This window comes from Gorilla gorilla, chromosome 5 (assembly GCF_029281585.2).
Source record: "Gorilla gorilla gorilla isolate KB3781 chromosome 5, NHGRI_mGorGor1-v2.1_pri, whole genome shotgun sequence".
Taxonomy (NCBI): Eukaryota; Metazoa; Chordata; class Mammalia; order Primates; family Hominidae; genus Gorilla; species Gorilla gorilla.
Window position 1 is genome coordinate 193,641,994 of NC_073229.2, and position 27,260 is coordinate 193,669,253.

The 27,260-nt window shown below is 46.7% G+C and overlaps 1 long non-coding RNA gene across 1 annotated transcript; it reads right to left on the bottom strand.

Annotated features, from left to right (window-relative positions):
- Positions 1 to 2,108: 2,108 nt before the first annotated feature.
- On the bottom strand, positions 2,109 to 26,940 carry LOC134758690 (uncharacterized). Its single transcript, XR_010134137.1, has 4 exons — positions 26,534 to 26,940; positions 7,896 to 8,186; positions 6,006 to 6,316; positions 2,109 to 5,614 (listed from the first exon to the last, which is right to left on the bottom strand). It is a non-coding gene; the product is annotated as an uncharacterized lncRNA (long non-coding RNA).
- Positions 26,941 to 27,260: the final 320 nt, after the last annotated feature.

A 27,260-nucleotide genomic window follows, 5' to 3' on the forward strand; every position in this document is an offset into this window, starting at 1 on the left:
TTTGTAGGGACATGGATGAAGCTGGAAACCATCATTCTCAGCAAACTATCGCAAGGACAAAAAACCAAACACCGCATGTTCTCACTCATAGGTGGGAACTGAACAATCAGAACACATGGACACAGGAAGGGGAACATCACACACAGGAGCCTGTTGTGGGGTGGGGGGAGGGGGGAGGGATAGCATTAGGAGATATACCTAATGTTAAATGACGAGTTAATGGGTGCAGCACACCAACATGGCACATGTATACATATGTAACAAACCTGCATGTTATGCACACATACCCTAAAACTTGAAGTATAATAAAAAAAAATAAAAAATAAAAAAAACAAAAAAAAGTATACATGAAATATTGGCCAAGATATCCCATATGCTGGGCCATAAAATATGTCTCAATAAACTTAAAAATATGTCTCAATAAATTTTGTACTACCCAGTATGATCTCTGACCACGATGGAATTTATCTAGTAATCATAAATAGTAAATTATCCAGAAATGCCCTTGTACATTTCACAATAATTTATAAATAATCCATGACTCAAAAGGCTAACTGTGGTTTGAAGGTCTTAGGGTGTTGTCACCCTTAGTTACTTAGCTCTTATTTTGCTCCTTTTTCAGGTAACTATCAAACTAACTTTTTCTTACTTGTCAGCATTTGCCTTTGATTTTAACAGTCCCCCAGTGTAACTTCCCTAGACTTTACGAATCTCTCCATCTCATGAAGACTTGGGATTTCCCTTCCCTGTTATTTATGTCTTATTCGAATTGGATCAGTAAGTGGGGCAAAGGTAATGTTCAATGAAAAAGAACATTTAGGAGAGGCCTTGATTTTCCGAGTGATGAGTTTATTATTGAATGTTTTTGAGTTATTACTTTATTTGCTTCATTATGCAACCTTGTAACTTTGGAGATTTTTAATAAACACTCAGATAAATTCTAAGGACAATTATATCTATATTACACAACATGAATTGGAGGAAACCAGTTATAAAATTTTAAGGGAACAGCTAACACAGATGTATCCCCCATACTGCAATTTTGTGTGTGTGTGTGTGTGTGTGTGTAATATATAATGGATGGAATATATAAAAAGAAAATAGTACTTGGTTTTATCAAATATATTTTATAATTCTACATCTTTAGCATGCGTCTTACTTTCTTATTTCTATCATAAATTTCCTGAGTCTTTTTATGTAGTATTCTCAATCTGATTGACTGTTATGATAATGATTCCTGCTAATTTATTCTTGATGCAAAAACAACAGCAGTGCCATGTGCTGATTGTACCATGCTGAGCTCATGTGTGAGTGTACCTGTGGGCTTCACAACTGCCTTAGGAGTATATTCCTATTACATTTATTTTACAGATGAGGAGAGTGAGGCTAAGAAAGGTTAACGAGCTTGAAGCCTGCCCAATTCATAAGAGGAAAGCAAAAGATGTCGAATTTTGCCATTGGGTGTCACTCTCTCAATCACTGTTTCTGTGTAACATCTCCAAAAGTCACTGTCCCTAAGTTAACTTATACACTCAACTACAAAACCCTTTAAGTGAGGGCGACCATGACCCAGTCACCTCTAGAGCTCTGTCTCACGTGGGGCTTGGCCCGGGGCAGGCGTCCAAGTACCATTTGTGGGTGGAACCAGGGCCCAGAGGAGCCCACATGTGTCACTGTCTTGTGCAGAGTGCTCAGTAATGGCTTTAGTATTCGTGAACAGACTCTTTGTATCTCTTCTGTCTCTCTTCGCATTTGCAGAGAATAAACCTATTTCACAAATATTGTGTCAGAATTTGATAATTTGGTTATTGGCATGGGGTTTGGAATACTTAATTCACAGCAAGGACAGGAAATTTCACTACCTGGGAGGAGTTGGAGGCCTGTATCCTTGGTCATGGTCAGGCGAAACCCTGGAAAAGCTGGAGCTCTGACCCTGACCCACCTTCAAACCTGTTTTTGTCTCTCATATCTCCAGAGACTTCCAGAAGGAATCCCTGTGCTAATGTTCTGTTACACTAATGTAATAGATCACCTATTCAATATAAGGCATTATGAAGACATAGCATCTTTGAGACCCCTGAAGAATAAACTATTACTGTTGCTGGTACTGGTGTTAAATGATCGTTTATTTCATGTTACTTAAAAACAATTTCCCTACCTATCTACAATTTGACTGTAGCTAGAATCAGGAGAAGAAATAAATAGATCAGGACCTTTCTCTGGTAAAGTACTTGGATTTCAAAGTATTTGTTTTCAATCAAATACAACTAGGGAACATCATAGCAAACAAAGACAATTCTGAGGAGTTATTAGAATGATATCAGGGATAATTGTTTAAAAAGTATTGTGAACCAGAGGCATAAAACTTGAAAATTTAAAACACCACGATTACATGGCATGATACATTATAAAACACAAGATGAAATCTCAAAAATTGGTTATAAGGTTATAATAAGATAACTTTTTCCTTGTTGGTTATTACTTCCACAGCGAAAAGTAAAAATACAGCTTGGCTAATGACATGCCTGCCATGTGTTATGCTCATAAGCGTCCGTCCCTCAAGCCAAGGGTGTAATAAGCTCTGAGACTGGGTTTATTAAAAGTAAACCATGGATGCGATTATTCAGTTCTCTGAGGAGAAAACTGGGGGCTGAAATATTACATCCCCAGTGATGAAATAACAATGGCTGTATTTGGGTGAGCAAATTTTAATTCTCAAGTCATTATGGTCTGTAAAAAATAAAATTTTGGACAAATAGGTAACTTTATGCACCAACTGGAATGAAATAAAAGGGCTGAGTAGCATAGGGACAAGAAACTTGGAGGCAATTTCTCCAGGATTGGCTAAAAAAGGCCTGGTTGGATGATGGATGATGCTAGCAATACAGTGTTTCACAACCATAAACACACTCAAGGGTACATGTGATTGGCAAATACTAAGAAGTTTGACAATACAAAGGACGGAATCAATGGAGCAGTTGTGGAAGTCGGACTCAGCACCGCACAGCCACACCTACATTGAAGATCACCTGTGAGCATTTTCCTTCAGGACATCTCTGGACGTGCATGCATTTCCAGCGGCTTGGCCAACGGCACCACAGGTTTCAGAAGCTCAGTGGAGCAAGACCAAAAACACCAGCGAACACCAGCATGAGTGTAAATGGATCCTTTCAAAAGAAAACTACATTTGCTGTAGGAAAATTGTCTTTGGTGGATTCCAAATCATTAAACTTTCAATGGTGCATTTGCAGAGCTCTGACCTGGAAGTCAAACTCAGAGGCGCCAGAAAGGTCACGTTTTATTTAGCCCAAGCATCTTGTCCTCTCGCCTCTTGGTTGATTTCTTTACTGGGATTTGAAAATGTTGAGTTCATTTCACGATTTTACCTCCTAGGAAAATGAATCCAATAATCAGGAAGAAGAGGGGCAGGGAAGGAATTTCTGTGGGGGGTGGGGGAGTGGAAGTGCTGTGGCCAAGTCAACAAGAATTTTCCCCAGAACAAATGTCTTTTCAAGTTCATGCTGAATAGTCTCTATCCATCAGGCAGCTGCGAGGATGTCAACGCGTAGCTGCGAACACAGCCTGGAGGCCCAACATCCCAGCGGGTGGAAATGAACACTGTCTGGAAACACAGGTGCATAAACAGCCACGCCCTGCCAAGCCCTTCACAACAGAAAAACACCACCACCCTACTCCACTTCTAGCAGGTTTCAGTCATTAGCAAGATGGATTTTCCTCAGTAAAATAGTGTGTTATTTTGCCTTTGAGGAAATATAACAAATGGGGAAATCTTTTAGGAAGTAACACACATGCCCACAGTCATCACAGGTGTGGGTCTCGATCAGTCCCACAGGTGTGGGCATCGCGCCCCCGTGGGGTCAGGCACACCCAGCCTCCTGTGCAGGGAAGCTGCCTGCTGACCAGCGGGTGGTCATACAGTGACGGGGACAGGAGGTTTCCCAGGTCCCCACTCCAGCAGGCACCTTCCAGTTTGGAAACCTAGACATGTTACCAAACCTGCATGAGCCTCCGTTTCCTGAAATGCAATGGAGGTAACGTGGATGGCTGTGGCACAGGGAGGCTGTGGGGGCTCAGCGGGACCAACACCAACGGGAACATCACCAGGAGGCCAGGCACAGGAGGCACATGTGGGAATATCCCCAGGACGCCAGGCACAGGAGGCACGCTCAGGAGCCTCAGCCATTGCTGGTGACGTCTGCACTGCCCTGTGCAGTCCTGGATCTCTTACATGTCGCTGGTTGGAGCCACTTAAACAAATTACAACGGAGCGAGACCACGCAGAGCTTGGAAAGTGTGTGTTGGGGTGTGCATGTGAGAGAGAGAGAGAGAGACAGAGACAGATAAAGAGGCTCCTTCCTTCCTTCAACAAGCATGTGCCAAGCACAAGATGGCCCAGGCCCTGGGGTGAAGCCCAGTCCCTTTGCTGTCTCCCACTGTCTTTCAGGAGGATAAACACATCAGCCTACAAACAGCACAGCAGGGAGAATGTGGCAGCCTCTGACTGTTGGGATCTGCTCTTCTGTCAACTCCCATGGGCGGAGAAACCCTGGTGTTTTCAGTGTGGAGGCCAGTTCCTGGCAGGCAGTAGGTGCTCAGTAAAGTCTTCCTGGTGAGCTGGGAAAGGCCCTGAGGGAAGACACAGCTGTGGACTTCACAGTGCAGGGAAGAGCAGCAGCCCCAGCCCAGGCGTCAGGAGCTGTGAAGGGCTGAACTGTGTCCCTGTAATTTTCATGCTCAAGTCCTGAAGCCCCATCCCTCAGTGGACTGGGTTTGGAGACGGGGTCTTTATTTTTTCTCTCGTTTTAATTTTAGATGCAGGGTGTGCAGGTGCAGGTTTGTGACTTGGGTATACCGCATCACCCTGAGGTTTCGGCTGCCATGGATCCCCTCACCCAGGCACTGAGCACAGCATCCAGCAGAAGTTTTTCAGCCACTGCCCCCTCCCACCCTCTCCTCTAAAGTGGTCCCCAGTGTCTGCTGCTCCCACCTTTGTGCCTCTGCGTACCCAGCTATTAGCTCCCACTGATGCACGAGGACATGCTATATTTGGTTTTCTGTTACTGCCTTAACTCTCTTAGAATAATGGCCTCCAGCTGCATCCACGCGACTGCAAAGAACACGAACTGATTCTTTTTTATGGCTGCGTGGTATTCCATGGTGTCTATGTACCACATTTTCTTTATCCAGTCCACTGTTGATGGGCACCTAGGTTGATTCCATGTCTTTGCTGTTGTGAATAGTGCCATGATAAACACGTGAGTGTATGTGTCTTTTTGATAGAAGTATTTATTTTCCTTTGAGTCATGGGATTCCTGAGTGAAATGGTATTTCCACTTTTAGCTCTTTGAAAAATTGGAGACAGGGTCTTTGCAGAGTTGATTAAGTTAAAACTAGGTCATGATGGTGCCGAATCCATGTCAGGGGCGTCCTTAGAAGAAGAGGATATTAGGACGCACAGAGACACCCTGTGTTCACGTGCACAGAGGGGCACCCACATGGACACCACGAGGAGGTACTGTCTGCAAGCCAAGGAGAGAGGCCCCAGAGAAGCCAACCTGCCCAAGCCTTGACCTTGGACCTCCAGCCTCCAGCACTGTGAGGAAAACACATGTGTGGTTAAACCTGGTCCACGGTGTTAGGAAGCCTAACTTCTGGGCCTGAGAGGACACCTCAGCACCCCATGTCTCCTTATTCCTTATGCATCAAAAGGAGACCCCTGCACACCTGTGTCTACGTTTGAAGACACACTCTGCACCCCGTGGAACACTCCAGAAAGCTAAAGTTTCATGGAAGCATGAGGAGCCACTCTCAACACTATCATGACTCACACCCCCCACGGAACATTCCGGAAAGCTAAAGGTGCATGGAAGCACGAGGAGCCACTCTCAACACCATCATGGCTCACACCCCATGTGGAACATTCCAGAAAGCTAAAGGTGCTCGAAAGCACGAGGAGCCACTCTCAACACCATCACAGCTCTCACCTCCAGTTTTGTTCTTGTTGTTGCTTGTGTTTCTTTGTCCTGGCAACATCCGCCCTGAGAATGTCTCTTCACTCCTGCAGGAATATCCAGACTGTGCTCCTACTCAGGATCCCATTCCAGGGCCTGGTTCCTTCCCCCAGCGGGCAGACACATCCAGTAGGCGACCAGCCGGCAGCGCATGTAGACAGCATCGATGCCGATACCAGGCTCAGAGGACAGAACCACATTCCAGAGGAGCTGGGGAGAGGCGTTGTCTCCCATTCAGTTGAGGTCACCACGTCTTGGTGGAAATGGTGGCTTTTGAACTGAGCCTTGAGAAATAAAAAGCAAACAGTGGGGGACCGGGAGAAGGGAACAGAATGAGCGAAGACACAGCAGGAGGGCAGCTTCTAAAGCGCTGGAGAGACAGACCCGGCTAGCACTGATCCAGCAAAGCGATTGTGCAGGGGAAGCAGGATGCCTGGGTGGGGTATGCAGAGCCTTAAACTCCAGGCCAATGTGCCAGGGACTTGCATCGGGGCACTGCACAATCAGGGCTGAGTTCAGGAAGAATAACCATGATGTCCAACAATCAAAATAAAAGCTCTTTAAAAATGAAGTAGGTACAAAGCACAGTGTTTAACAAGTTGATTATCTTTTGAGACTTCAGGGTGATAAGCAGGACATGTGGCATATCAGAATCTAAGACACTACGGCACCAGGCCTTCCCATTCTTCACAGGCACCTTCGTCCTGGAGAAGTATCATCATTCAGTAGAGTCTTACCAAGCGTTTATTCTGTGCATGACTAAGTTAGAAACGGGGAAAATAAAGGAGGAAAAGTCTGTTTCATTCTGAAGAGTCCCACAGCCTGGTCAGGGAGTCAGACACCTCAGTGAGCTATACAACCATCTACCCTTCAGTAAGTGTTAAATGAAGGTCTGTGAAGATGGGAGGGGCTTCGGGGAGATGCAGCATTTGAGTGGAATCTTGGCAGGTGGAGAGAAGCCCCTGTCTGCACCCCACTCACTAAGGCCCCAGCCCACCCCACCACCCTGTGCAGGCTGCCGATGCTGACTCATCTCAGTGGTCTATCAGGAGGTTCCTATGCTCTGCTATTGCCGGAAAATACCTCTCTTCTGAGTCTCTCCCTAAAGGAAGGATATGAAAGATGACTCTGTAGCCACAGAACGTTTCAGACACCACCTATGTCTTCCCTCGTCAGCGCCTGCTATGCAGCAGAGGATGTTTAATCTAGTTCCTTGTTCTTTCAAACACATATCCAAATTTTACCACTTCTCTTAATGAATTATGACATCTCTGGAAAACTATGTTTGCAATCTTACAGAATGATAAACGCCATGACAGCTCATAAAACTTTAATAAATTTGTTTTATTGCTAATTAATGATGTTTTAGCATCCCTAAGGAAAGTTTTCTGATTGTTATTCATCTATATGGACAACATTTTAAATTACTACTATTTTCGAGAAAAATTAAGTTACTTAGAAACAGATTAGGAATACTAACACAGTATGAATCGCTGAACCATGCAAGCCACAGAGGTGAGGTTGCCTTTAATATGTGCGTGCAGAGGCCCGGGGTAAGGAGAGCCGTATTGAGGCTGGCAGGGTGTGACAGGCTGCGTACAAGCTCCACAGTCCATATTAAGCGCGCGGCCCTGGGATATAACACACGATTTACACTTGAGTTTCTATGGCTTTTCCTAATTCATGAAGCAACCACATAGAATTTGCCAGAAATTATTAGATCAGCTCAGGGCTTCATTTCCAAAGTCTCCAGGTGACAATGCCTGGCCTCTCTGGTCGCTTCTGGGCAGGAAAGAGATGCAAAAGTGCTTCTCAGCCCCAAATGATCTACCTCCCTCCCATGCCCTGAAACCTTCCAGTCACCTTAATTCAGCAGCGGCTCTCACACCTGCAGGTACAGCGGGCCCCCTGCAGGGCTGGATCATCAGACAGTGAGGCCCTGCCTCTGTCCCGCTGAGGCAGCAGCAGAGCTTGGCTGGGGCCCGGGTCAGTGTCCTGACAAGTCCCAGGAGGTGCTGATGGAGGTACAGCGACCACACTTGGAAGATCGCTGCCTTGACTCAGCACACCAGAGAATCCACGTGGTAGCCACAGATGACGCATCCTGGCCGGGCCTCCAGGGCTCCTTCTGTCCACCCACAGGAACCCCCAGAGCTGTGAGGAGGAAGAGAAGCCGGGTGTTTATTCACACTGATGGATATACTGTGTATTTTTTTCAGTGCAGAACCATCCTGATGGCAGTCGTGAGCTCACAGGAAAGCACAGTGGCTCACGGAGGGCACACGGGGTGGTGTTTCAGGCCCATCCACTGGAGCTCACTCTTCCTCATGGGCCCCGACGGTGGGCAGCCCCAGCCTCTGCTTCCCACCCCGCATCCCACCCCCACCCACCGCCTTAATTCACGATTCTTTACTGCTGTTTTTGATGGCAAAGAAAGTGACCCAGAAACTTCAGCAAACACAAACAGAGGATGTTTTGGAAAGCCATGAGATGATGGTTCACAGAATTGAAACGAAAGCCACGGCTCCCTGCAATGGACACGGCAGTTTATCCCTCCTGTCCAGCTAAACGTCATACCTTTTCACCAACCTCCCCTCCTGCCCCTCCACAGCCTCCCCTAGACATCACACATTGTGTATTTCAGATTTCTTGAAAGAGTCGTTTTAAATGTTTTCACCACAAAAAAAGATAAGTGTGTGAGGGGATGGACAGACTCATTAGCTTGACTCAACCATTCCACAATGTATACATGTATCAAAACATCCTACTGAACCCCATAAATATATAATAATATACAATTTTTAACACCTATAAAGGAAAAAAAGAAAAAATTCAATACAGAAATTAAAAAAAAAAGGAAAACAATCAGACCTCCAGAAGGCAGACGTGGGGGAGGCCCTGGGAACCAGTGACCATCCCTCCGGCCCTCCAAGGTACTGCCTTGGGTACCCGCCCCACAAGGTGAGTGAAAAAGCTCCTGTCACTCACGAAGACTTGAAGTCCTGGGAGAAAGAGGCTGGTAGGATTTGATCAACGTCTTGCCATGGGTGGTGGCAGGACGAGTGGCCGGCAGGTGAAGGTCCCAGGGTCTGATGTAACCACTCAGTTCACCCCATGTCCTGCCCCAAGGACTCTCCTGGAACCCTGTGGTCACTCTGGGCAGGTGCCCTGCTGGGCTGACCCTCGCCGTCCTTCTTCAGGACACTGAGTCTAGGCCACCTGTTGATATTTTTATGGACAATGATGTTCTCCACCCAAATAGAGAGTCCCTTGCTGGAATCTGTGTCACACATCTGGATCCCGGGGATGCACCAGGTGCTCCAGCAGCGCATTCCAGTGACAGCCTAGTAACGGAAAAGGAGCGGAGCGAGCAGCACCAGGAAGGGCCCTGAGGGGGCTCTGTCAGCGAAGGAGAGAAAGAGCTGGGGAAGCAGACAAACAACTGCAGCTTCCGATGCTCAGGCTGAAGAGCTGGGCAAGGCTCTCCCTCTCTCTCAGACACACACATCACACACCACACACAACACACCACACACCACAAACACAAGACACCACACACCACACACACGACACTCACACCACACACACCACACAGCACACACACCACACGCTACACACACCACACAAAACACACACCACACAAAACACATCACACACACACCAAACACCACACACACAACACTCACAGCACACACACCACACAACACTCACAGCACACACACCACACAACACTCACACCACACACACTACACACGCCACACCACACACACACCAAACACCACACAAACACCACACGACACACACCACACCACACACACCACTCTCATACCACACACCACACACACACCAAACACCACACAAACACCACACATGACACACACACCACACACACCACTCTCATACCACACACCACACACACACAACATACACACCATACACACCACACACACACACCACACACACCACACACACACAACATACACACCATACACACCACACACACACACCACACACACCACACACGACACACACCACAAACCACACACCACAAACACAACACACCACGCACCACACACACCACGCACCACACACACACCACACACATCACACACCACACACACCAACCACACACACCACACCACAAACACAACACACCACACAACACACACCACACACCACACACACCACACACACCACACACGACACACACCACAAACCACACACCACAAACACAACACACCACACACCACACACACCAGACACATCACACACCACACACACTCCACACACCACACACACACCACAAACAACACACCACACACCACACACACCACACACACAACACACACACCATACACCACACACACCACACACACCACACACCACAAACACAACACACCACACACACCACAAATACAACACACCACACACACCACAAACACAACACATCACACACACCACACAATACTCACACCACACACACCCCACACATACCACGCACTACACACACCACACAAAACACACACCATACACACACCGAACACCACACACACACCACACCCACCACACACACCACACACACACCACACACCACAAACACAACACACCACACACATATACACACCACACACATATACACACCACACACACCACAAACGCAACACACCACACACCACACACACCACAGCACACCACACACACAACATACACACCATACACCACACACAAACCACACACCACAAACACAACACACCACAAACACAACACACACCACACACCACACAAAACACAACACACACACCAAACACCACACACACAACACACACAATACACACACCACACACACCACACACACCACATACTACAAACACAACACACTACACACCACACTCACCACACACACACAACACACAAAACACACCACACACACCAAACAACACACACACAACACCCACACCATACACCACAAATACCACACACTACACACACCACATACCACACACACCACACACACCACACACATACCACAACATACCACACACCACACACCACACACCATACCACACACACCACATACACACTACACACACCACCCACCACACACACCACACACTCTACACATACCACACACACCACACCACACACCACAACACACTACACACCATACACACCACACCACACACACACAAAACACACACCCCACACACCACACAAAACACACACCACACACACCACACACGCCACACACATCACATACCACACACACACCACACACCATACACACTACACACACCACACACCACATACCACATACACTACACACCACACACTGCAAACACAACACACCACACACCACACCACACACACACACCACACAAACACCACACATGCCACACACCACACAAAACACACCACACACACCAAACACAGCACACACACACCACACACCACGAACACACCACATACACACCATACACACACAAAACACCCACAACACACACACCAAACACACACCACAGATACCACACACACCACACACACCACATACCACACACACACCACACGCCACACACACACACACCACACACACACCACTTATCTCACACACACCACACACATCACACACCACACACCATACACACCACACACGCCACACAACACACACACCACATACCACACACAGCACACACACACACTGGCGTTACCATGCACTACTCAAATCCAGACTCTTCTACTACATACGCCACTCCCCAGGATTAAGATCTTAATTCAACTGAATTCAAGGAGCTCTAAATGAGCGTGGGTGCCCCAGGTCCCGTCTCACTCTGTGCTTTTGTGTTCAAAGGCTTCTTTCGCTTGAGGATGTATTTGGTGCACACCTCAAAGGTGACTGGTCCCGGTTCTTGCAGCCAGACACCTGCCGGGCATCTGTGACTGAAGAGTGCCACACAGTCCACACAGCTCTGAGAACTGAGCATCTCAAAGCAGGAAGCCCTGCTTTTGGGAATTGCCCAAGATCATACAGGGAGTCTTTGCGAAAACAGGATTCAGGACTCACAACCCCAAAGCTAAACAATCTGGTTCAACCTAATAATGGATTAGCAGCAACCAGGATGGAATGAGCTGGAGGCCATTATTCTAAGTGAAGTAACTCACGAATGGAAAACCAAACCTCCTATGTTCTCACTGTTAAGTGAGAGCTAAGCTAGGAGGATGCAAAGGCATAAGAATGATACAATGGACTCTGGGGACTCAGGGGGAGCGTGGGAGCGGGGCAAGGGATAAAAGACTACATATTGGGTACAGTGAACACTGCTGGAGTGATGCGTGCACCAAAACCTCAGAGATCACCACTAAAGAACTTTTCCATGCAACCAAATACCACCTGTTCCCTCAGAACTAGTAAAATAAAAATAATAAAGTATGCATGCAAGGTAAAAAATAAATAAATAAATACACAATCTGGTTCAAAACTAATTATTTTATCTGATGAGGTTGAGTTTAGCTTAGTGAGCCACACCTCCCCGGCACTTTTAAATTACCGCAATGCCAGGGAGAATGGTGTTCTTTGGTTGCAAAGTGAAAGTCAACATAGAAAAACCATGCAAATTTAATTAAATCACATGCCATTGATCCTAATGCTCCTTTCTTGTTTCACGGAACTGCTTGCAAAAGTCTGCGATTGTATCCAGAAATGTAGCACACCCTTGTGTTTCAGGATCCAGTCTCTCCATGTGATCTCACAGGTAGAGCCAGTCTCTCCATGTGATCTCATAGGTGGGTTCAGAACAAACCCAGGGTTTTTGTATGAACTAAATAACATATGTACGGCTCTCAGAATTTTATTACTTGACCTATTGTATGCACATGAAAATAATGTATTTATTCACTCTGTATCTACTCTGCCTCCTTGTGTGTGAAACCTTTGAGTGGGGTTCATATTCCCCTTATTTTCCCTTGGCCCCTTTTAAGTCTATACCTCCGTCTAGAGATCACCAGTCTTCTGATTTTTGTCATTATCAGTTAGTTGTGTCTGTTTTGGACTTTGTGGAAATGGAACCAGACAGTGGGAACACTTCTGTGTCTGGCTTCTTTCACGTACATGTTTGTTGTGAAACAAGCATCAATATTCTTGGTACACTCGTGGTTTATTATGTTTTATCACACTATAGTTTTCCATTGCAAGGCTATAAAAATGTATTTATTTCTTCTCTTGTTCTGAGCATTTGGGTTGTGTCCAGTTTGGGTTTACTGTGCATAAAGCCGCTACGGATGTTCTCGCACATGTCCTTTTGTGGACCGTGCCACTCATTTCCCATAGTTAGAGCTAGGAGCAGGATTTTGGGTCATAGGATAGGCATATCTTTAACTTTAGTAAATATTGCTGAAGAATTTTTCCAGAATGGTGGAACCACTTTATATTCCTAGAGCAATGGATGAGTTCTCATCACCAAGTCCTCCGCAGAAGTTGGCATTTTCAGTCTCTTCAGCCTTACGCATCCTGGTGAGTGTGTAATTCTCCCTCACTGTGGATTTAATTTTCATTTTCTTGAAAACAAATGATCTTGATCACCTCCTCATAGCTCCCTGGCCATTGGGATATCCCGTTTCATGAAGTGCCCATGCAGGCTATTGCTCAGCTTTTAAATTGGATTGTGTTTTTCTGATTGATTTTCTAGGGCTTCCTCCTGTGTTGTGGGGACTAATGAAAGCACTTATCTTTTCACTTTCTTAAGGTTGTCGTCTGATGAACAGAAGTTCTAAATTCTGCTGAAGTCCAATTGATCTTTTAATCAGTATTTTTAGTGCTTTTTACATCTTAAAATATATTAGCTTCCTGAAGGTCATGAAGATAATTTATAAGACAAATTTCTAGAAGGAGGTAGTTTGGTTTGACTTGGCAAAGATATGAGGAAGCGGTAGGAAGAAAATCGAGCTTACTGTATATGACTATTTTCTTTTCATTCTATTGACTTCATTTCTCAGTCTCTCAATTGACTGATAACTGAGAGGAATGTTGGTCTGAAAGATACGCAGAAACTGGTTAAAGCCAGAGTGTTTAAGGAGACACAGTGAGCTTACCCAAGGGCAGAAGGCAGAGGGAATTAAAGCACAATCATTCTCATCTGAAGAGACTTTGCCCATAAGAATTCTTGCCAAAAGCAGACTGTCTCCATGCCCAGGATGCCATTTTTAAAGAAATGATTTATGCAGGTCTCATAAAAAATGTTCAGTCAAAGGACATGAGTTCAAGTGACTTCTTCAGCCTGGCATAAACACTCATGCCTCCAGCCAAGAGGACGTGGCCAGGCAAGGCCCGCGACGTTCCTGCTGCGCGGAGTCATCGCTGTCATCCAGGCTTCAGAATTTCTACCAAGTTTTGCCTCTGAACTTTATTTTTCTTTTCTCTCCAAAAACTCAGGGAACGCACTCCACTGTTATTGTTTTGTTGCAAAAGGAATGATTTGGATTTCTGGTGAGGAAAATTTGAACAGACAGTTAATTTTACTAAAAAGTTTTGGTTCTGATCACAGCCCACATTCCAGAGCAAATAGAGCAAAGGGATTGTCTTTTTTGTAAAATCTGAAGTCAAATTGTCCCAGCTGTCAGATCCTTCTACACACAAAAACCAGAGATAAATATGTGATGAGATCTTAGAGCATTCCAATATCAAGTTTTTGGGAATTATGAAGGCACTTTAAATCAAATTCGTGTCCTATCATTTTTCTTATTTTTCACAATGACTTCTCACATTGACATTAAAATGAATTCTCACAATGACATTAAAACATCTTTTAAAATATTCAAAACATAAACGATCAATTTATTCCCGTCTTTTTATTTCATGTAGATTTTTTCATAGCCTGTTAAAATTACAACAAAATATGTGTTAAATCCATCTCTCGCCTTCTACCACTTCTTACTGATGTCACCATTTCTGAGGATTCTAATTTTCTTCTCCTTTTCTTCCATTGAATGAAAATGGTTTTAATTTTAACAGTTCTGTCAATATTGCCTGTCTTTTTTCAAAAGCATTTGTTCTTGTAGCATGGACTGGAGACCCATGGCGCAGCACATCCCGAATATTTGCTGTCTGGGTCTGCACAAGATTCAACGCCCTTGACTATGACACTCGTGCACCAAGTCACTGGCCTTGTCGTGAGCCCTTGTGTTACTCCTCTTCCAAAATAGTGTCCTCTTTTCCCCACCGATGCCCTCACTGCATGGCGGTAGAAATGAAGCCCCGTGGCTGCTGCCTCCTCACCGCCGCCTTCTGTCAACCTCCTGGTTTTACTCACGTTGCATCTGATTCCCTGGTTTCTAGCTCCATCTTCCTCTCCACTGTGGCCCCTGCCACCCTCCTATGTGACTTCAGTGTCCACACAGACAGCACCCCAACCCTGACCTCCGAGGTAACCTCAGTGTCCACACAGACAGCACCCCGACCCTGACCTCCGAGGTAACCTCAGTGTCCACACAGACAGCACCCCGACCCTGACCTCCGAGGTAACCTCAGTGTCCACACAGACAGCACCCCAACCCTGACCTCCTAGGTAACTTCAGTGTCCACATGGACTGCACCCCGACCCTGACCTCCTAGGTAACCTCAGTGTCCACATGGACTGCACCCCGACCCTGACCTCCTAGGTAACCTCAGTGTCCACATGGACTGCACCCCGACCCTGACCTCCGAGGTAACTCAGTGTCCACATGGACAGCACCCTGACCCTGACCTCCTATGTGACTTCAGTGTCCACATGGACAGCACCCTGACCCTGACCTCCTAGGTAACCTCAGTGTCCACATGGACTGCACCCCAAGCCTGACCTGAAGGCTCATGCTGCTCTACTGACCCCCAGCCACCCCCAGCCGCCCACGGCCTTCCCCTCTCCTGGGAACACCCTGATCTACGGGAACACATGAGCGCAGCAGTGAGCTAAGGAACCCGGCACCTGGCCACAGCCTCCTCTCCTTCCTGCCAACCTGTCCAACAGCTCCTCCACCATCAAATCCCCGACATAATCACTATCAGGGCATCAGCCAGCAGTCTCCAGGGAAGCAGCACCAACCGGACACACATACACAGATTCATCGTAAGGAATTGGCTCATGCAATTGTGGGGCTGGCAAGCGTGGCATCCGCAGGGCAGGCTGGCACACCGGAGACCCAGGGGAGAGCGGATGGTTTAGCCTTGAGTCTGGAGACTCAGGCAGAATTTCTATGCTGCAGTCTGAAGCCAGAATTCCTTCTTCCTGAAGGGACCTCTGTTTTTTTCTCTTAATCTCTTTAACTGATTGAATGAGGTTCACCCAAATTATAAACAGTAACTGACTTTATTCAAAGTCTGCTAGTTTAGATGTTAATCACATCTACAAAATATCTTCACAGCATTATCCAGCTGGTGTTTGAGCAAACGAAGGGGGCCATGGCCCAGCCGTGTGCACTTAGAAAAGCCACTCTTGGTTCCATCACTCAGCCCTGGTTATGGTCTAACCAACCATCATCCAGCTTAAAATTAAAATTTTAATTTAATTTTCCAATGCCCTCGTTAGGTTTTTGCTAAATTTTCACCTCATCCATTTGGAAAAAACTCAACTCCACATGAACTCTAAACAAAGTGAACTACTCAGCCTGTCTCTGCCTGCCCACAGCAACTCACCACTTCTAGAGAAAAATCCCCACACTGAGAACAGGTCCGCTACAGATGGTGACCACTAACTCCAGTGAGCTCCGGAATCTTCCTGACAAGATATCACTCCCCCAGGGCCCCATACAGTCCTCCCAGATGTGCCAAGAAACTATAGCATCCTCCTCTCCTCTCCTGCTGGTGTAGGAGGGAGGCGGGGGCATCACGCTCCTCTCTTGTGTCTGTGCCGGGTCCCCATCCCTTCTGGCCTCCCAGGAACTGTATGAGCAAATGTTCCATCTCAGAATCCATCTGTACCAGCACATGTCCTGACCCGGAATCTGTCCTATTGACGTGTGTACATGTTCCAGCCTCTCCTGCCAACGACATCCCTCCAAACCCTGAATTGCTTTCTGATGGCCAGCCTGGTTCTCTCTTCTGCACACAGACACTGTCAAAAACGTGACTTGCACCGCTTTCCCTCTCTCTGCCTCTTACACACTCACCAGTCCCCTGTCTGCCTTCTCTCCGTAACAACCTGATGAAAAAACTTTGGTTAATACCAACCGTCTTCCATATTTTCACACGCACAGGAGGCCCAGCAGGCCCAGGTCCCCGCGGGTTTCCACGCGCGGCCTCTCCTGATGTGCGGGATTCTCCCAGCAGGCCCAGGTCCCCGCGGGCTTCCACGCGCGGCCTCTGCTGGTGTCCAGAACTCGCCGTCCCTTTGGCTTTGCTGCGCCATCATGGCTTCTCTTCTCCTTCTTCTTCTTTGGCTTTTCCAAGACCTTCAACTGTCCGCATTCCCTGGAGCCGGACCATGAGCCTCCACCCGTGTCTCTCTGCATCCCTGCAGGTGACCTTATTTGGTTCTATGAGTCCAACCCCCATCCACATGCTAATGAGTAAATATATTCCCTCCCAAATCTTCCCCGAGCACCAGAGCTGCCTGGATTTTCCTCTAAGTTAGGAGGAAGCATTGGCAAGACCTCTGCTGAACAGATCAGTCTCTGGGCTGTCATGGAAAAAAGACTCAGGATGATACAATGATGTTTTCAGGGAGAAGCTCCCTTTCAGTGCAAAGCAGCGAGCAGCGTCTTCAACGCTGCGGAAAGGAGCCACGCCAGGGGACTGGCCATGGGGCTGCCAGGAAATCCAGCAGCATCCCGGGGACAGGACCCCGGGGAGCCCACATGGCCTCATCCCACAGGCAACAGCCCATGTGCTCCTGAGCCCAGCTGCCTCTCTCCATCACCGTAGGTTCTGGGATCTCACACACGGCCAAAGCCATCGGGCTTCACGCAGGTCTCACTGACTTGAACTTGAGGAAGCGCTGTTCACTCAGCGGTGCCCTCTCTGGAGGAAATTCCCGGGTCTTTCTGCACTTCTTACGATTGCAAATGACCAGGAAAAGAACTTGGAGGTCAGAAGAGTGGGGCTGCCCAGCCCTCAAAGCCCTGGCACTGTGCGGTTTCAAGCTGCAGTTACCTCGGAAAGAGGAGGCTGCGTTTGCACAGCAGGTGCGGGAACATTCATCCACACGGCTCAGAAACGTTCCCACGCGTGCGGAGCTGTGTCCAGTTGGCACCGGCCACAAAGCTGCACCTACCGCCTGTGGAAGTGTGAGGCAACACACACATCCTGACTCATGTCCCCATCATGACTTGGTGCATTTCATTGGGTGTGTGTGTGGGGGGGTGTATGTGTGTATGCATATGTAGGTAGGTGTATGTGTGCATGTGTATGTATGTGTGTATGGGTATGCATGTGTGTGTATGTGTGTGTGTGTACATATAGATTTTTTTCCCAGCATGTGATTCCAGAACCTTGTACACCTAATGGTGACACATAGCCCCTAGGTCAGATCTAATGAGGACCCTGAAGCAGTGTGGTTTATGACTGTGAACCTGCCTGGCCTAAAAGGCTGGGGTCTGTGCAGCATCCTCACTGCAAAAAGCCAGGAACGCTTCATTATAAACATTTCATCAGCAAGGGAAGGGATGTCCCTAAATCACGTTGTAACTGAGCAGACATTCACAGGGAAAACTTTCTGCCAGAGACACTCTCTGAAGGAAGAGAAGAGTCAGGCCTTAGCCCAACAGTGGGGCCCCAGGCCAGCCTGGCCTGAGAAGAGCGAGAGAAACCTGGAGCCTTCGTCTGCACTGTTTTAACAACCAAAAGTGGCCACGACACTTGGGACCTTCTTGAAATGACACAGAGGGGCTGAGAAGGGAGGTCCAGGAGCAGAGGCTGGGCAGCACGGAAACACCACGGCCGGGTCATGATGGACCCCAGCTGGTGGGGACGTCCCAGGACCACAGTCACATGGCCCACCCAAAGCCTCCTGCCCACGTGGAGAAATTGCACACAGTGAGGGGAGCTCCAGGCTGGAAATGGGGTCTCCGGCCAGGCCACCGCCGTAGTCTTGTACAACAACAGAGACGAGAATTTCAGGTACGCAGATTCACACGGCAAGTGTGCAGACGGCAGCAGTGTGACTGCTTGTTTTTAGGCACTAAAGCCACTTACTCATTAAATCATGTTTAAAATCATCATCAGTGCCTCCAATTTAAATTAACCACGCACATGGATGAAATTTTCCTTAAAATTTCCATGCTTTGAAAACTAAGCAGAAAAATGCCTGGCAATACTACTAAAATTATTTTTTTCAAATGATTTGTGTTTAATTAGAAAAGTTTACTGAATCCAAAAACATTGCTGCTCACCCGTCTCCACTAAAGAGAAATGGAAATTAGCCACATGCAAACCTGAGTGCTGGTTAGTGACCAGAATTCTACGGAGTTTAAGAATTTCACATGTGCCTTTGTGGATCTTTTTCCTTTTCCGTCACATTTTCTTTTGCAATTAACTCCAGAGACAACACCTGTCAGGGTGTAGGGGGCGAGGGGAGGAAGAGCATTAGGATAAATACCTAACGCATGCGGGGCTTAAAACCTAGATGACGGGTTGATATGTGCAGCAAGCCACCATGGCACATGTATATGGAGCAAATCCGCACGGTCTGCGCAGGTATCCCAGAACTTAAAGTAATTTAAAAAAAAAAAAAGTCAAAACTAGCTTTCTAATTTTTCCATCCAGTTAATTATATACTTATGGTCAGAATGATGATGAATAGTTATATGGTAGATATAACTATTAATACCACCAGCATTAATTAACCGTAATGCAGAATTTTAACCCCTATGCAAGATCTCAGTGAGGGTTGGCTGCCAGTGCATTCACCTCACGGGCTACTCCTTTCTGGGAAATAAACTTGTATTTTAAATTTTGAGGACAGTCAGCTTATAACAAAGAAATCAGCCTTACTCCACAGTCATTTTATTTTTGATCAAAATAATGCCCAAATATGCGTGTGTGCATGTGTGTGTGAGCGTGTATGTGTATGTGTGCATGTGTGTATGTGTATGTGTGTGTGCATTGTGTGCTTGTATGTGTGTATGTGTGTAGTATGTGTGTATGTGTGTGTTCGTGTGTGTGTAGTATGTGTGTGTATGTGTGTGTATGTGTATGTGTGTGCATGTGTGTGTGTGTATATCTGTGTGTGCATATGTGTGGTGTGTGTGTGTGTGTGTGTGTGTGTGTGTGTGTGTGTACATCTTATTCAGCTCAGACTATTGTAACAAAATACCCCAGACTCACTGACTTTAACAGCAGGCAGTTACTTCTCACAGTTCTGGAGGCTGGAAGTCCAAGGTTAGTTAAGGTGCCAGCCATTTTGGATCTTGGCAATGGCCGTTCTTTCTGGTCTGTAGACAGCGCCTCCTCCCTGTGTCCTCACTTGGTGGAAAGAGGAAGCTCCGGCGTGTCTTTTTATGCAGCCACTGATCCCATCGTAAGCTCCCAAGGCCCCACCTCCCAACATCAACACCGTGGGGTTCAGGGCCTCGGCATCAGAATGAGGGGAGGGAGGGACGCAAACGTTCACTCCGTGTCAATGTGCTTTAGAAATGGACTTGAAGAAAACAGACCAGATGTGGTGGGAGTGAGGGGGGGTAGAGTAGGAATCTGTCATTGGGATTTATTTGCAGGGTTCTAATTTTTAAGCAGGATTTTCAAATATTATTTTATAATTAGTCATAAATTTAAAATTACTCAAATTGATAGGAAAAAGGTCTTCCTGAAATAAAACTTTCTACCTCATTCCCAGAGATCATTGCTATCTACTCACCTGTCTTAATCATTACTCTTCTTTATGAATTGACCAGTGTGTACGTATGTATGTATACATCTATATATTAGTATGCAATATGAAACAGGTGTGTATGTAACCTAAAATATACATACATATCCTAAAGTTTACATGCACACCTAAATTACATACATGTACTCAGGCACGCAGTAGCTGTATGCTGCTGGGACCACAGAACGCCTCCCCAGGAAGGCTCCGGGAAAGACAAGGGTCTCTGGGCTGTGATAGCCTTGGCTTCCTGAGACAGACAGGGGCCTTCTGGAGGAAGAGGGTGTCCAAGGCCTCACAGCTGTGCAGCATGTGGAGGCTGATCTCAGGGAGTGGGCAGAAAAAATGGGCTGAGCTTCCCCCCACTCAAGGTCAAGGTCCTTCCTCTAGCCAGAGGTCAAGGCAGAGTCCTTTCCGGATGCACTGCTGTCCTGTTGGGGTGCATTGTCCACTGGCTTCCTGAGAAATGGTGCCTGGGCAGTAAAGCCTGTAAGAGCTTGTATATCAACAGACATCTTTATTCTCTCCTGACACTTGATTGACAATTTTCCCAGGTGTAGAATTTCATGTCAGAAATTAATTTCCTTCAGAACCACAAAGGCATTTATCCACCTCGTCCTATGTCCAAGTGTTTCTTTGAGAAGCACAAAGTCTTCCTGTGTGCCGGTCTTTTGCTTTGACAGCTTCAGGCCTCTTCCTGTTGCTCCCAAGAGTTCTGAATGCCATGGTGCACGCCTTCACGCTAGTGTTTCCATTCATGTGTGAGATCTTTTGATCTGGCAACTCATGTCTCACCAGCCTGGGGAATATTCTTGAATGACTGTACTTTGTTGATATGGTTTTGCTCTGTGTCTCCACCCAAATCTTATGTCCAATTGTAATCCCTACATGTCAAGGGAGGGAAGTGATTGGATCTTGGGGGTGTTTTCCCCATGCTGTTCTCGTCATAGTGAGTGAGTTCTCAAAAGATCTGATGGTTTTGTAAATGACAGTTTTTCCTGCACTCTCACTTCTCTCTCCTGCTGCCACGTGAAGAAGGACGTGTTTGCTTCCCCTTCTGCCATGATTGTAAGTTTCCCGAGGCCTTTCCAGGCATGCATAACTGTGAGTGAATTAAACCTCATTCCTTTATAAATTTCCCAGTCTCGGACAATCTTTATAGCAGTGTGAGAACAGACTAATACATTTGTTGTTAATTTTTCAATTTTCTTGATTTTCTTCTTCTACAAATCCTTTTATTTTGGTTATTAAAACTTCTGGACTGATCTTGCAATATTTTAATATTTTATTTCCCACATTCAATCTTTTTGTGATTTTTTTAATCTTTCACAACTTCCAGTGAGTTTTTATATAATGATAGCAATAAAAAATATCTACTGTGTATATACACATTATTTTCTCTGATCGATTATTTCTTCCAAATGCTCCTTTGCTGTGGTGCCCTGTTCTCAGCTCATGAGTGTGGCATCTTCTCATCTCTCCAGGGACATCATGGCAGTTCTCCTTCTGTTCCACCAGCGCAGCTTCTGCTCCTTTCAAGCTGTTTTTCTCTACTTGTGTTTTCAGTTTTCGTCTCGATTCTCCTGGGTGCTCATTCTGTCCTGGCTGTCTGGTCACGATTAACACCCAGGGACCAAAAAGCTAGTTGGCGACTCCAAGGAGATGAACAGTGCTTGTACTATGTGAACGTGGCCACAGCGGTCTGGTCAGGGCACATGCTGGGACACGGGTGCCTGTGTCTTCACCTCTCTAGGGTCTCTTCAGCAGAAGGCCTGATCCCTCCTGCTGACCCCGGGCAGCACCTTGGGAGGGAGGAAGAATCTGTGGCGAAAGATGCAATGTGCACATGAGCACACAAGGGACAGTGTGGGAGTAGCTGCTGCACCCTCAATAAAACCAGGTGTTGCTCAAATGCCCCAGGCTTCTGCCAAGAAGAGGGCAGGTGTGTGCCAGAGGCCTGGGCTGTAGAAACGGACCTAGAGATCTTTTTGAATGTCTTTTCAAACAGCCTTCCCCAAATTTCTCTTTTAGTTCCACCCTTCATCCCCAGTTCTAGAGACGGATGCTGGCAATGCCTGAGGTTTTTGAAGACTTTGTGGCACCGTTTCTGCTGGACTCAGCTTTTCCTGCTGCTGCCTCAGGACTCTGCTGCATCCACTAAATCAGTTACCACTAGTCCAACTGCTCACCCTCTCCCAGAATTTCATTGCCACACATACCCTCCAGGGCATACCATCCCTGTGGCTTTTTTCAAACAAAATGCCTTTATGTTAGATTAGGTGCGTTTTCAAAATAGAAAGATATGCGAGATGTCTGTTTTCAGCCTATCATCTTTGATTTATAGTTGTCTTTCCAATTCAGTTTTACATATAATTCAATATATTTGAAATTACCTTGGCGTATGGTAGAGATAATAGTCTAAATTTATTCAAACAAAACTTTTTTAAACACTATTTTTTGAATAATTAATCCTTTGCTACACTAGAATACGATGCTGCTGTTATTACAAATTAAGTCCTTAAATCTGTTCACCTGTTTTAAGATCATCTGTGTCCTCCCATTGATCTGTAAGTCAGTTTCCATCCCAGTACTGCCCAGTGCACCTCACCCTCACTCATGCTCTCACTGTCACACACTTTCTCACACACATGCACTCTCACACACATGGCAGGCACATACTCTCACATATACAACATGGACACACACATGCCATACACATGCACACATGCACTTGCACACGTGGCATGCACACACTCACACACACACAGCATACACATGCACACATGCTCTCACACATGGCATGCACATACACATGCTCTCACATACATTTACATATAACTCAACATATAACACTCACGCACACACATCATGCACATGCACACATGCACCCACACACTGCATGCACACACACTCTCACATACACATACAAATGGCATACATATGCACAAATGCACTCACACACGGTATGCACATGCACATGCTCTCACACAACATGCACACACAAGGCATATACATGCACATATGCACTCACACACATGATATGCACATGTATACACTCTCACATGCACAACATGCACACACACACGGCAACACATGCACTCACACACATGACATGCACACACATACACACACTCACACAAAACATGCACATGTGCACATGCGCTTACACACAGCATGTACATCTGCGCTTACACACAGCAGATCTACGCACTCTAACATTCACACATGCACACACATCGTCTGCCCATGCACACACTCTCACATGCACACTTGCACTCACACACACAGTGTGTGCACGCACACACTCTCATACACATCTCCTGGTTTCATCTTCCTGGCATAGCTGTCTCTGAGTGGATGACAGAAGACTCTCAAAAGCAGCACCGGCGTGTGCATGGCTGCCAGTCCATCCTCTGGAGGCTCCTCCAAGCCCCTGAGAGCAGGTTTCTTCTTTCAGGTTGGTAAGTTGCTGCGTTTTTAGGAAGCAAAGTCTGAGTAGACCACCAAGCGGTTGTTCTCACATTTGGCTCATTTGGCTACTCATTTGGCTCCATTATTTGTGGAAATTCTCTCAGTCTTTTGGAGGTCGGAAGCATTTGAAACAGCATGGCTTATTTGAACAAACACCTCAAGCCCAAATTTAGTACTTTCTCAATTGTCATAACAAGCACAAGCTTTGCCAAACAAAAATAAGCAAATGAATAATAAATCAATAATACAGATTCAGCAGTTTCTTCTGATTGAACAAATTTGGGGACTCAGGTTGCTAACACAGCCATGTCCTGCCTTTGAGTCATGGTTAGATGTAACATCTTGTGTGTTTTTCTTTAAATCAGAGAGGAGAAAGAAAGGACACAAAAAATAGAGCAACTGTAATTATTTTCTACAGTCCAGAAGAAAGAAATGGCCTGTGGCTGAGTTAGAGAAAAACTTGCAGAAACTGCTGACTGACTTCCATCGCCAGAAAAGGCATGGATCCCCTGCTGTCCTAACGATGCCGAGCAGCTCGGGACAGACTCCAGGCAAAGGCTCAGGATGAGTGAGAAGCAGCATCCGTGAAGCCCAGGACAGGACGTACATTCCAAACGCGGCTGAAGATAGTGAAGACCGCGAAGGGCCCTGGGGCTAGGACTCAGGCAAACTGAGTTTTAGTCCCAGAATCTGCTCTTAATTAGTTCTGTAACTTTGGGAATTAACGTATCCTCTCAAAGCTTTGGTTTGCTCACCAAACATGCAGAAGCCATCGAATTCTAGGACCTCTCCCAGCTCTAAGCCCCCATAGCAAAGACACGTGGCTCATCCGGGTTAAGAGTCACAGTGAGAACTGGTGCAGAGGGTGCTGAGTGAGCTGAGCCCTGCTCCCTTCTAGAAACTCCCTGTGCGGCCTCTCCGCCCAAATCCTGTGGCGTTCTGAAGTGCAGAGAGAGATGATCCCAGCTTTTTAATCTCTGAGAGACAGAAAGTTAGACAAGGAGAGACAACAGGAACCTCAACACCCCAGAATGCGGGATCAAGCAGTTCAAGCCCCCTGTGTTAGCCTGCGAGGCTAGAAACCCGTTCAGCCCCAGCACAGAACAGAGACAGGCACAGGAAGGAGCCAGGGGCTGAGAACGGACCTGGAAAGAGGACTCCGGGTTTTCCAACCATGAGCCCAAATTCCAGTCCAAGGGAAATTACCTGTGAATTTCTAACATCTAATATTTATGATGTAGGCATATAAGGAAGTTTATTTGGTTGTAAGAAATAGAGTAAAGAAAAATAAAAAATCACAGGACCCCTGAACTCCTTGTGAGAAACGGAAAGTTAAGCCTGGCGGCCGAGGCACACAACTCCGGCCTCCAAAGGAACAGCTGTCACCAGGCTCATGCAGCAGCCAGACCCCACGAATGGGGGAAAGGCCTCAGTTGTCTCCAAATCACTGCCCTCACAGGTCATCCCTGAGCAAATGCTCTGCTGGCCCCCCATGAACACAGACAGGCCAATTGTGACTTCAGGACTGTAATCTCAGTCCAGTTCCTGAAACTCAAGTTTGTTCAATTCCACACCAGCCATGTCGATTTTAAGCCCACCTACCCAGGTGCAGAACAAAGTCAAGGTGAGATCAGTCACTCCCCCACCTACCCAGACACATCTTCCTGGAGTCCTCCTTCCTCATCACCTTCTCTTATGTAAAACATGGATTTGCTGGGCATGAACTAAGGTCTCACAGGAATGCAACCCTTCCCCTCACCACCTACCTGCCTCTCTGCCTACAGGGCTCCTCTCATTAGGAAATAGATCGGCACTAACCCCCCAAAAACCCCTCAAAAAACGCACAGATGTGTGTGTGGCTCCTGTCCTGGAAGTGCCCTAAAGCTGGCATAACAAACCTCGGTGATGAGACCTGCCTCAGTCACTCATTTCAGTTTTTGATGTCAGCAACCCACTTACACTGGAATTAAAAAATGGGACATTTATTCTAAGGATGTGAGGGCAACTGATGCCACCCAAATGAGGAGCACACCTGGGCCCTTTCATCTCTATGTTGTCTTTGCCTCTCCACGCTGCGTGCTTTGCTGCTGCTGTTCCCTCCTCTTGTCCCTGTGGCACCCTGTAGCCGGTTCCCCACTCCCACGACAGCTTCTCAGTCCTTGGTCTCAGCTCCAAGTTCTCAGGGGGAATAACCTGACCACTTACCTGAGGTCAGGCAGATGTCACACCTCTCCTCGTACCATCAGCTGTGGCCCATGGAAGGTGCAGACTGGGTTGTGTCTGCCAGGGACCATTCCTGTGATCCTGATGGGAATTCCCTGAGAAGGCCTGGGAAGATCCTCCTGTAGCAGCCACCACATTGAGTGAGACACAGACAGCATTTTGCTCTTCAGGGGAAATTTAGAGTCACTCCTTTTAAAGAATGTTTTCCCTTTTTAAAATATTGTTTTTCTTTCTTCCAACAAATCAGTATGGTAAATAGAAGAAATAATTCATCTAAAAATAGTCTTCTCTGTGAATCTGTATCCAAAATGTTTAAAGTAGCCATTCCAAAAATGTGTTATCTGCTCATAAAATGCATTTTCCATTTTAGCTTTGAGGCTCAGCCAGTGCCGAATGATCGGACATCAAACTTCTGTGAGGGGGATGGTGCCTGTGGTGAGGGCGGCTGAGGCATGTTCGATTCAGTTATCCAGGTGGGCTGTGGGCCAGTTTTGCAGCCCCAAACCACAGCAGCTTTGTTCACGGCCGTCTGGATTCTGGGATGCTTAAGTGGGCTTCCTGAGGGTCAGAGCACTGAAAACGAACAAAAATGGAAAAAGAGCAGACGCTGCCTCCCCGGTGTCATGGCATGGCCCGAGAGTCTCAGCGTGTTCCTCAGAAACCCACGTGTGCTGGGGGCCACCAGCCTCGGATCAGCAGCGGGCAGCCT